At 39.6% G+C, this 13411-nt stretch overlaps 1 pseudogene; it reads right to left on the bottom strand.

The window, feature by feature from the left end:
- Positions 1–2850: 2850 nt before the first annotated feature.
- LOC149201264 (mitogen-activated protein kinase kinase 9-like) overlaps positions 2851–13411 on the bottom strand; it is a 41614-nt pseudogene continuing 31053 nt past the window's right edge.

The raw sequence follows: 13411 nt of genomic DNA on the forward strand, positions 1-13411 counted from the left end.
AATGCATAAAATCATAGTCTAGTCATTTTTAGATCATGTCTTATGCTTTTATTTCATATTGTTTTTAAGGAAAATATGTCTTGAAAATTTGTATGGATATTGAGATTCACGACTTCAATATGAAGTCATTTTGTTAGAATTCGCGACTCTAATTGATGACAGGGAAAGTATAGAGATCCAAGACCAGTATATCCAAGACTCAAAAGTACAAAGTCTATGATGGAAATAGTTTGTTCCAGCATATGAATGGTGTGGTATATCCAACATAAGTGGCAAAGGATCCAAGGACAACACAATGAATGTTTGTGTAAGTTAGTGTGAGTTTGCAGGATAGACTCACTAGCATGTTGTATTATGAGTCACACATTTTATTAGTAAACAAGTCTAGGATGTTTTGTAGTGGTCTTTGTAATGTATGTACCTGGTAACTCCAAAAGTTGGAGTTGTGGTGTAAGCCTTGTAAGGCATGTGTATCCCCATATACTTCGTGGTATTCTAAAAAACACTTTGTATTTGTAGTGTCGGTTTGTGGTAAGCCATAAACCACATGTAAGAGTGAAGTGGGACAGCGCTTCCAGTTGGCATGGTTTAGGGTTAGCCGAGAAAACCCTCAGCTTGGTTGAGTCGGGTCTTTGGTGAGCCTTAGTGGCTGGAGTGCCCTAGTGGTAGGTTTGTAGCCTAGAGTGGCTGGAGTGACCTAGTGGGAGGTTTGTGGCCTAGATTGGCTGGAGTGCCTTACTGGCAGGTTTATAGCCTAGAGTGGTTGGAGTGCCCTAGTGGCAGGTTTGTGGCCTAGATTGGCTAAAGTGCCTTAATAGTAGATTTGTGGCCCAGAGTGGTTGGAGAGCCTTCATGGCTGTGTTAAGTCTTGGTGGACGTGTTGAGCCGTGGTGGTTGAGAGCCCTTGGTGGCATGGTTGAGGGTGATCTGATAAAATCCAAAGCATGGTTACGGTTAATTTGATAAAACCCATGATAATGATATTGGAGGGGAATTTACATGTACATGTACATTTATGTAGTTATAATGGTTGACAAAACCATGTATGTGAAGGGCATCCTAGTACATTGCGGTTGCAGCGGTTGGCACCCATGCATTCTGGTGGATGGTTGCTCCTTTATATGGACATCAACATATTCTTTTGTTATGTTTGACCACAACTAGACTTTGCAAATTGATATCAAGACAAGTACTCATTAAGGGGGTGTGTTGGAATATGTAATTCCTACTTGTCTCAGTTGTGATTATTTCTATCTAGAGGAGTCTGTTCCTAACTATGTTCCTAGATTTGTGTGTGGTTGAGATATTCTCTCAACCAACAGATTGTGTGTCCAAGATAGTTTTCCTATCTTGAGACAATACTCCTATATATATGTAATATCATATTTGATTAATGGAATACAGATTTCCCTTATGGAAATTTAACAAATCACTCTCAAAATATATTTAATAAAATCACTTTACAACATAGTCACAAATCTCACTACATTGAAAATCATACTTTTGAATGGAATCGTTGAGAACACAATAGCTATATTCACATCAAAGTCGAACCCAAAATAATAAAACAATAAGAATGCTTTCAACACAAATATGCCAATAACTTTGCAATTTTGACTGATTTTAAATCTCATAATTCCAATGTATTTTTTTATAGATAAGAAAATAGATATACTAAATTCACCCAAGAAGAAGTGAACTCACCCACACCTGCAGATCTGATATCCTTAAGATGAATTATTTGGTGATCATACTTCTATTTGTGTCTTCAACCCTCACAAATAGGTTTTTATTTGTGAATGTGAATAATAATAAATTAAAATTAAAATATATGAACCAACCAAGAATTAAAGTGAATCATCAACTGATACCAATAACATTAAACAATCACAATGCTAAAGCTTCTTTCCTCTCCAAACATCTAAGTGGAATATAAAAAACTAATTGAAATTAAGGAAAATTGGTGATGAATGTGCTCATATACTAGTGCCTATTCCGCAACTCATAAGGCAATGTGATTTTTTGAGAGGAGCGTTCAGATTTATTTTAACAACACGGGCATGGTCAACAATCGTGTACTCGTTAAAGGTGGATCACATGAAATGATAAACTAGTTTTCCACCAACAAAGAAATGAGATTTCACATCACTCTCCATAACAGTTCGAAAGGCATCCACTTTGAACATTCCACATAAATTGGTCTTCTTGGAGTTACAATAACACAATATCTACACTACTCAATGAACAAAGGAAGCATATGACCTTAGTTCTTTAGATCTGTTACACCTGCTCCCACACTTTCAACTATTCTGAAATTCTTTACAAGTTCTCAATTAACAGTGGCTTTGTTTGTGATGAAAATAACACTGCATTGAAAGTCACTCACCCTACAGCCTCGTGACCTAATATGTGTGGAGATAGTTTCTAATCTTGCATGCAATGTAGGAAGAATGATAGGCCTAGCTTTGAAGTAACACGAAGCTATGGAAAATTTCCTGATGGGTTGGGGTTCAATGGGTTACAACATTGGCATAAATGACAACTATATAAACTTCGGCATGCACTCCACGTGGTTGCCACTTCCATGAAAGGCTCCAAGTAATTGCAAATGTGGCTGTACATACTACAAACAACAACAACATTGCCTTTATTTCAATGGCCTTCATCATGGGATCTTTAGTTTGGTTCTATTTCCACACATGCTACATTTGAACGATCAATGTTGAGAAATTTCTATTTTTATTAATTACACACTTTCTCCCAAGAATTGCCTCCCTACTACCTAAGATGATACCCTCACCACCCTCTCATGGCTACACTCCAAAGCGACGAAGAGAAACAACAATCGACCTAGTTAGAGTCCAATTCTCTTGGATATTTGTCACACCTTCTTCCGTGGGTCTCAGGGTCGAATCTCTCGGAGCTCATGTAAGAGCAGGTACCCACATACATATTGCAGGGATCCAATGTCCGAGACAGAATTTTTCTCACCCCGAAGTCTGCAATTTTTATGTCTTGGTTCCTTTTTATTAGGAAATAGGAGGGCTTTATGTCTCTATGCATAATTTTGTGATGGTGCAGATATCTCAAGCCCTCTAAGACCTACATTGCCACATTCAAAAATGATCAAGATTGGATCATTATATTTTTTGTCATCCATCTCAATGCATTTGGAGTCGAAAAAGTGGAGGAATCATCTTATGGGACTGTTTTTACTAGTGGGACCCAGTTTGGAAAAACGGGGTCTAAAACCTTCTGGGAGCGGTTTGAGGCTTCAAATGACGTTATTTGGGGGTAAACATTTGCCCCTTATTGGAGCACCTTTTCATGTTATTCTACACACAAAGAGATTTCCAATGGCGCAAGAATCGCGTTAATCAGAGTTCGTATGCAAAATTTATGCCACTCAGAAGTTGACCTTCCTGTTATCACACCTATAGTTCGGGAGGATGCCACGTCAACCCCCATTATTCGTGGAAAAGGGGATATCCACGTGTTTGTTATGTAAATGACTCTAGAAGAATCTATTTTGTAACTCTAGTTAAGATTTTATGTAGTCAAAATTAACCACTAGTAGGCTATCGGGTTGTGTTATAACCTGGCCACTAGGAGGAAGAGGAATTCCATTTTTTCAAGAGAATTTTGTTCCATAGCATAGCAAAGATTGCCAGGAGATATAGGGGGTAAAGCACACAGAGAGCATCTGTGCACTGTAGCAACCCACAAACCACAGGCATTGTTTCTTTGTACCTGCAGCCATATTTCCAGATAGAGAAAGAGAGTGAAGTGGTCTCACCTTCTAGCTGGGTTTTCTCCTGAAAAGGTTTCCCAGAGAGCATATCTTGTGTCTTATGTGTGTGTGAGATTGATTTATCATTCTCTACTTTTCTACATAGTTTATATTTGCATGCATGCACTAATTACAGTTAAACCTACAAATCTTAAAGTTGAATAAAACTGTAATAGTGTAGAATATCAATTTTTTAGTATAATATTATGAGATTTGTTGTGACGAACTGTCCTGTGGAATATCCACAACAATTTATGGATCATTTGGTATTAAAGCAGGTTTCTCTAGGTATTTTGTGGATATTTTAGGGATCTAGGTCGGCAGGGTCAAATATCGTAAAACCTTAATCATGGGCGACAAACCTGTAAATGAACCTCGTGATCTTACAGAGGTGAGGTTTTCGCGACACGAACAACAAGTCACATATATCAACCGCAATGTAATCCTCTTCATGGTGGCCGTAATTAATAAGTTGGGCATATTTGGAGAAGACGAGGGTTCGAATGCAAAGGAAAAATCTAAACATGGGATAAAAGATTGGGGAGAAACAAAGAACCAGCCAAAGAAAGAGCCCGAAAAAGATCAACCCAGTTCGAGTGTCATGAATCAATCACAATCCCTATTTAAAGTGGAAGCAAAAATTGATATCAAGTTGTACCATGGTGAGATCGACACTCTGAAGTTGAACCACTAGTTCCAACAACTGGAATTTATTTCAATGTTCATCAGATTGAGGAAGGGCAAAAGATATCATTTGCGTGACTGGAATTGGAGGGCCATACATTGACTTGGTGGGAGAACCACGCGAAAACCTTGAGGTTGGAGGGAGAACCTCCAATGACTAAGTGGGAGGATTTCAAAGCCCTCATTAAGTCATAGTTTTATCCCATTGGGTATGTGGAAGACTAGTGGATCCGGTGGCATTACTTAAGGAAAAAGTGAGGCCAAAGCATGCAGGAGTACGCCACAAAATTAAGAAAGATGGTTATAATGTTGGGTATCTCTCCAAAGAACCGTAGATCTACTCCTCAAGTATTTAGGGGGTCTGCATCACCATTTGCGTGAGCAAGTGATGTTGTTCAAGCCCAAAATGGTGAACAAGGCTTGTGTACAGGCACAGTACCTGGAGAACATAGGCCTAAAAAGAGCGCAATCCAGTGGATTGAAGCAAAAGGAGCAACGAGGCACTTCTGAGGAGGGGAATAAGGAGCAAAAAGGGGGAAAAGATAAGAAGATGGAATCCACAACACACCAGTGCAAAGATCCTAGCAACCACTGCAACATTGATTGCCATACAAAGGATAAGTGTTGGAAGTTACATCCAGAGCTAAACCCGAAGAACAAGAAGAAATATAATAAAAAGAAGAATCTCATGGCCACTGATTCAAGCAACCAAGTTGAAAGCAACTCGAACGTAGATGAGAAGATTGTTTGTACATCAATGCAGAATGAGGTGAATCTGAGTAGCCTTCAACAACAGGAAGAGAAATAAATGACCAAATTCTTCCATGTAAAGATACAGGTCAAAAGAAGAAGATTGATGATTTGTTTGACTCAGGATCACAGGAGAATCTCATTGCAGCAAATCTGGTCAAGAAGTTGGGGTTGGAAGTTCATGATCATCCAAACCCATATCCACTGGGATGGGTACATAAGGATGCAAAGCTAAAGGTAACAAAACAATCCAAAATTAGATTTGCTATTAGTGTTGATTTTATTGATGAAGTAGATCTAGATGTGGTTCCCATTGATGTATGTGGAGTCGTGTTTGGGAGTCCATACATGTACATGCATGATGCAATATTCATGAGGAGAGCTAACCAGTACTGACTCATCAAGGATGGAAAATCGTTCATCATCAACGTGCATAAAGGCAAGTTGAAAATTTCATTGGTAAGTGCCAACCAAGCCAAGAAATTGATCAGTTCCAACAATAAGTATGTTTTATTATTTTTAAGAGAAATTCAGTCTGTAGAGGAGTCATTAAGGGGAAAGGAATCCCTAGAGGGGTGTACTAAGAAAGAAAAAAACAATTAGAGGAGTTGTTAAAGGCATAAAAGGACGTGTTTTGAGAGCCTAAAGGGTTGCCCCCTAAGAGATAAGTGGAGCATGAGATCCAGCTATTGCCAGACTCCCCATTGCCAAATATTGGGTTGTACAAGTAGTTTGTTATAGAAGTAAGTGAGGTGAAGAAACAGTTGCAACAAATGCTGGAACAAGGTGTCATTCAACTGAGTACATCACCATGTGGGACACCCACCATCATTGTGCCAAAGAAGGATGGGACTTGGCGGATGTTTATAGATTATAGGGCATTGAATGAAATCATGCTCAAGAACAGATGCCCCCTGCCCATGATAGATGATCTACTAGATCAGTTGCAACAAGCAGAGTATTTCACCAAGATGGACTTGAAGTCTGGATAACACTAGGTTCAAGTCAAAGAAGAAGATACATGGAAGATCACCTTCAAAACCAGGCAAGGTTTGTATGCATGGTTAGTTATGCCATTTGGCCTATGTAATGCACCAGCTAAATTTTGGAGATTAATGAATGATGTATTGTGCTCTTTTATAGATTCATTTTTTATTATCTATTTGAATGATATACAAGTATATAGTGCTACCTGGGAGGAGCATATTTCACATTTGACGTAGGTGCTGGAAACATTGAAGAAGCACCAACTTCTAGGAAATCTCAAGAAGTGTTATTTTGCACAACAGTCCTTGGTGTATTTTGGATATGTGATTGGTGGAGGAGAATTGAAGATATATCCTTGTAAGATGGAGGTCATCATGAAATGGTTGATGCCTACTAATGTTATTTAGGTTAGGAGTTTCATTGGGGAAACACAGTACCTAAGGAAATTCATAGCCTTGTTTTCAGTGGTGGCAACACTACATCCCATAACAGCAAGTGGCAAGAGTTTCCAGTGGTGAAAAGGTCAGCAGAAGGCTTTCGATGAGTTAAAGAAGAAGATCAGTGAAGCACCAATTCCGGCATTACCAAACTTGAAGTGACCTTTTGAAGTGGAGACAGATGCAAGTGGGTATGATATGGGTGTTGTCTTTGTTCGAAATCCCGAGTTTTCAAATTATTGATGGTGGCTCCGCTAAATGAAGGACTCAGATGTTGTTTCTATTTGTTCAAGGTATTCATGTATCTATTTTTCTAATCTTCCTGGTTTTCCTAATCAATTACCAAAGGATGCATATATTTTGAGCAATGGCCCTAAATTCAATGGGGAAGATCTAACTTTGACTCTTAAACATGTAGCAAATTTCAAAACATTTATAGAATCTCTTAGAGTAAAAAAAGAGGATATTTTTATTAGATTGTTCTATGATTCGTTTCAAGGGAAATGTAGACAATGGATCAAAAGTTTTCCTATTAGATCTATTAAGTCATTTGCAGATTTTTGGCATATCTTTCTTGAAACATGAATGGAGAAAGAGGAAGAATTCGAAATAGAGGTGGCCTCTATTCAAGGCTTTAGAGAATGGGAAGATATGTGCACGGATGATGAGGTAGATGAGAACTTTGCTTCATCTCTTTCTTCTTATTTGAAGTCTTGTCGATGTAGCCATGAAGTTAAGCTCAATTTTTTGCAAGAGTTTGCCACCAAAATTAAAGAATATCTAATTGAATTGGAGGCCCAAATACAATCCTAGGATCTGGACCGTCAAGTCCCATTCTTTGGGGACCTTTTCCAGTAAAAGGAAGGAAAGGTAAGGTTGCCCTTGGATGTTTGCATTAATTTGCAGCTGGAAGCATGTATTGAGGAGATGGGGCAGCAAACAGAGTCTGGTTTCTTTGATCCTGTTGCATCATATATGGAAAAGAAATTCAGTTTGAATAACAAGCCAGATTTCCTTTTACACAACCACACTCATTTTGTGCATGTATGGTTGTCAGCGTTTACATTTATGTTATGTTTCAAGCACTGCCAAACATCATCATTGCTACAATTGCTTGATTGGTTAATTTGGCATTACAACATCACTTGATCTAGTAATTTGCAGCAAAGTAGGGTAGGGTTGTACATAAATAAGTTGCCCAAAGTAGCATTTCAATTTTCGGCATTTGTTTTAGTTTCCTAATGTACAGGTTGCAGTATGTGTGTTTTTTTGTTGGAATAAGTTGTTCAGGTTTGCAGTTGTTTGTGACCGTATTGCCCAATGGATGAGGCACTTGGTCTATGGTGTTCTTGACACCTCCAAGGAGCTGCCATCCCCAATAAGGCCAATGTTAGTTCCAGCCTTCGTAGCCTGTCACCAGGGATCAAAATGGGCTCTTACTATGTCTAGTTTTCAGAGATGTTTTGCACATGAGTTTCAGTGCAAATCATATCCTAAGCATATTCATCAAAAGTAGCTCGAAAAAATATTTCCAACAATATATCACACTCCCAAAACCGGCTCTCAGATCAAAACATATGATCGAAATGAATGATTGATTCTTGGTTATGCATGTTTTGAGGTCATTTGCTACACACAGGGACAAGTTTACTACAAAATCAGTTTATGAAGTAATGGACATGAATTTTATAAAAGTGAAAGAGGTTTTTGTCAATCACATACCAAATAAAAAAAACCTCCTTCAATTTATGCACAGGTGTTACTATGTGGGAGATATATGGTGATATTTGAAGCCTACATTAAAACAAAACAAATTTTGCATTTGTTTTATTGTTTTAGTCATTGTAGTGTGACACCATTTTACAACAGATGGAAAGTAATTTTGAGAAACCCAAGGATTTTTTTTTCAACCATGAGCCATATAACAAAAACCTCTTTTAGTTTATTCACAGGTGTCATGAATTGGAATATTTGACTAGATCTTTACAACCTATTTTTACAGATTTAAATATTTAGTGATTTCCTGTTTAGATATTATTTTGTGGCACGGATTCCGAGCAACTGGAAACGAATTTCCAAAATTTGAGAGAGTTTTTTCTTAAAAATGACCTTATCTACAAAAACGCCTTTCATTTTTGTAACAGGTGTTATGGTTCAAGAGATACGAGTTCATCTTTGAGCCCTATTTTCAGAAATTCGGTCCAAATTTAATGTAACTAATTCTATCTTGAGAGAGATGGTTGAGCTCAACTCCCTTAGTATAGGGATGAGCTAATTATATATATTTGATGAATTTCAGAGTGTACTAGTTGGATTTTTGCAGCAGAGTGAGGCTTCCATTGTACTGTGTAAAGTTTTCCTTGAATATTATTTTAATGCAGCTTTTTCTGCTCTTTAAATTTGGGATTCATCACAGTGTTTAATGTGCAGCATGTTTTTCTTGTAAATTCATTTCAATGCTTTGTTTTTTATGCTAATTTGGTTACAACATTCTCTAAGGTAAGTGTTAGGAATCCATCCATACACGATGCTCCTTTTACATTGATTATGTTGTTTGATGTAGTGGTTATCTTTTTAGAATCCATCCTTCGTTAGATGTTCTGTTGAGTAACTCTGTGCTTCTCTTTCTTCTAAAGTTGCCACTATAGATCCATCCCCTGATTGGTGCTTGTAGGGCAGCGACCTTTTCCCTCTTTTCTTCTCTCATTATATATTTAATCTGGCTGTACATTGTGCTTACTTTGCCCCAAGTTTGCCAGCAGAAACTAGCCCTAAATCCATAGCCCAATAGTCCCTTCTCTTGCTATTTTCAAACCACAATTTTCAACCAAATCCTTATTCTTCATAGCTAGCCTAAGATTTAGTTATCGCAGCCACGTTTTGTTGGCAAAGAGAGAGACCTCTCTGGTCTAGCAGGGCTAGATGCCAGATTAAAAGCTTAGTTTGTGGTTACCTCGGAATTTCCTCTTCTCAGCCTTGAGGTTCATTTTGAGTGCTAATAGTCTTGATGCAAGGAGGAAGGCTCGTTTGCTACCATTGTGAAGTATTTCATGGGGAAACTCTTAACTAGCCTGCCTACGATAAGGAGATCTATGCCATGGTGAAAGTTGTGAAGAAGTGGAAGCACTATCTGATGGGAAAGGAGACAATAATCCACACAGATCACCAGGTATTATAGTACTTGTAGGCCCAAAATAAGCTACAACAGACCAAGCACTACAAGTGGATGGGGTTTTTATAGTAGTTTCATTTGGTGATCAAATATAAGAAGGGAAGCAAAAACAAGTTGGCCGACATGTTGTCAAGGCCACCCACATCAAAGATTACATATTTGGGAACTCTTATGCACATGGATCCATTCACCCATGACACATACAGAGAGGCATATTCAGAGGATGAGGACTTCAAGGAGGTTTATTAGTAGTTACAGAGTCAGAGTCATGTGTACGGTGGAGACAACATCGTTGACTACCATCTCCAGGATGGGTTACTCTACATGATGGATAAGCTATGTGTTCCTAAAGGTGATCAATTGTAGTTGATTAGAGAGGCTCACACCTTCAAGGTTGCAGGGCACTTTGGTGTAGGGAAGACTGTGGCTAACTTCCAGAGGAATGCGTATTGGCCCATGATGCAAGAACACGTAGCTATGTTCATAAGAGGATGCATGCTTTGTTGTACCAGCAAGCCTAGAAACAGGAACAGGGTCTATATCATCCCTTACATGTACCTATTCGTCTTGTTAGCTCTGCTATACAACGATGATTTTCTAAGGTCAAAGACAGGCTTTCTCTGTTTGGTTGTGCGCAGAAGGATTCCGCATTGGTCACTGTATCCTTTCTACCCCTATCCCGCTTATCTTTCTTCAGCTATATTTCCTCTATTTTTCCTATAAACTCTGCAAAATCGCCCTTTCAAACCTTAACCCCGGGCTCTTAACCCATGAACCTGTGCCCATATGACCTTCCGCCGCAATCGCAATTGCAATCGCAGCTTTCAGGAGGTCTGTTTTAAGCCATGTCTATAACATCGTCGATGGTCGATTACCGATTGCCCCTATTGGATCCGATATGATTATAAACTGCAGCTAATTCCTTTATCAGGTTCGGGCTTTAGTCGCTGATCACAATCACATTCATGTGTATTCGGCTACGCCCCCTTGTCTTCCGCTCATGCGATATTGCGATCGCTCCTCCACCGTCTGATCCGCCCGTATGTGATCCAACAGCCCTCATCCATCCCGATACCTCCTGCCAACATATCTTCGCCGACCATTCATTCAATCCAACGGCATTCGCTCCTCCCTCTCCCACAAGTTACCTATGCGTTAGCTCGCGATAAAGTGGTTTTTGCTCGTTCCTGTCTGCCACGCGTCACAGTTCTAATGGAATCGCGAGCCCGTGTGCCTTTACCGCTCACTCACCAAAAGTAGTGCGATACATACCACTTACCGCCATTTGCCCGTCCCTGTGCATTATCTCCCCATGCACCTTTTCCCCCCGATAGCCATTGGATCTGCCCGCCTAGGATCCAACGGCTGACGATTGTCTGCTCTAGTTTCTCCCAATATCTCCCGTTGTGCCTTATCCGTCGTTCATCTGTGCGATCCAACATCTGATATTTGTTCCCGTCATACTCATGCCTCTGCCATACCGTTTGCGTCCATAGCCTGTCCCGTGCATCTGAAGGAAGCAGGTGGCCAGTGTTTCACCATTCTACGCAATTACTCTTCAACCACCGCATTCAACAAACGGTATGGTTGAGAAGGAAAAGGACAAGCCTCGAGTAGTTAAATGCATTCAGCAGTTATGGAACTTCATCCATAGGACACTCCACCTGTTCGAGAAGGATAGCAGAGCATCTGAAAAGATCAAATTCGTTCACTGAAGCAGACTAATTGTAGCAAAGACTCCATCAGACAATTAAAGCGGTTGGTGGTCAATTATGACCCCTCCACGCCTAGAATAGCAAAATATCTTTGTAATGAAACTCTATATATACCCAGAACACAGATGTAATTATTGATGGTTGTTGTTTTGATGTAAGGTTCAACTTCTGGAGATTGTAACTACTTTGATACTTGCAGCGTTTGGTCTTCATTTTCAGCTAATACAAGCTTCTTTTGTTGTTAATTGCTCACTTTCCACTTCTATTCTATTCTAGGTTGTGCCTGTTATGCATTTGTTCATGTGCTCTTGATATTTAGCATTAGAGGGGCTATCATCCCACCTCTGTGTTGAAGTCTAATATGTATCATTGAATGTGTTATGCAGGTTTCTGTTTACTTAGTGCCAGAGAGTTGTCATCCTGTCTGTGCATTAGGAAATAGATTTGCAGACCTCTTTACTGGTTGCAACCGGCCATCACAGGGTCCTGTGCATCTGCTGGTGTGGTCAGTATTCTCCATATTCACCTAATCCTCAAATTGTGAGTAATTGGTGGTCTAAAGCCTTGTAGTCTAGGGGTGTTCACCCATGTCTGGAGTTAAGCATAGTAGAAGTGGTTATCTGGCTTGAACAAGAATCATTCCTTCCATTCATCCATTTCCAACATTAAGTTAGGTTTGTAATGTTCCCAATCATCTTTGAGATACAACCTAGGAGAGTTTCTTGGGGTGATAACATTAATTGGCGCCATTGTTGGGGATCGAAGCTTGAAGCTCAACTTCCCTGGGAGACGACACAGTTCCAGATTTTGATGATAGACAAAGTCTGGGCACATTTCTAGTTGTAATCATCTATCTAGCGACTGCATTGGAGGAAGAACAACCTTTGGCGACTCCACATTGCAGTTCTGGCTCAGTTTGTGAGGCATACTCAAAGAAATCCTCAGAAATCACCTGCTGACCCAGTGCTTGACCCTGAGAAGATTGTCAAGTCAAAGAAAATATCACAGAAAGGAGCATCAGGATAAGGTAAGCCTAAAAATCCCATGTATCTCTGTTAGTGAAGAAATACCTTCAGAGATTCATAAAGCTCCTTGTTCATTTTGTTCCCCTCTGAATCTCAGTCCAAAGAAAGCATCCCATACAGTCCATCGTATTCCTATGTCTCTGTTATCTAGTTCATTGATCCATACTACTCAGTCTACCAGTATCCTTTCACCTTTCCCAGACATGGCAGGCCAGCAAGCACCCACAAAAATAGAAAGAATCGTTGCTGCTAGGTATGGACCTTTGGTCTTGCTTGTCGCTTTGAATTCCATGCCTGTAGGAGATTATAAAAAATATATGCCTAAGTTTATTGGTAGTGAAGGAGTAACAGCTGAAGAGCACCTTGAGTCCTTTTATAGATATGCTGATAACCTGGATATCAATGAAGATGATGTGTGGATATGGGATTTTGTCCAAAGCCTAGAGGGAGAAGCTAGAAAATGGTTTAGAGAATTAACCCCTAGGTCTATAGCAGATATTGAGGCCTTAGATGATGTGTTCTTAAGGCATTGGGGGGATAACAAAGATCTGCTCTACTATCATACTGAATTTGGGAACTTGCTAAGGGAGAATGGTGAGTTGTTGTCCGATTTCAACAAGAGATTCAACCATATGTACAATAGAATACCATATGAAGTGAAACCCACCCCTACTTCTGCTATGATCACTTATGCCAATGCCTTCGATTCTTAGTTCTGCCTCCTATTAAGAGAAAGAAGATGTACTTCTTTGGCTGATATGCAAGATGCAGCCTTTGAAGTAGAATCAAACATCATAGCTGCAAAGAGGCTCAGAGGTGATGCTGATAGGAGAAGACAGAGGGGTGAGCTC

The sequence above is a fragment of the Pinus tabuliformis genome, chromosome 2_1 (assembly GCF_031772625.1).
Source record: "Pinus tabuliformis cultivar Carrire ecotype Pingquan chromosome 2_1, CPIR1, whole genome shotgun sequence".
Lineage (NCBI taxonomy): Eukaryota > Viridiplantae > Streptophyta > Pinopsida > Pinales > Pinaceae > Pinus > Pinus tabuliformis.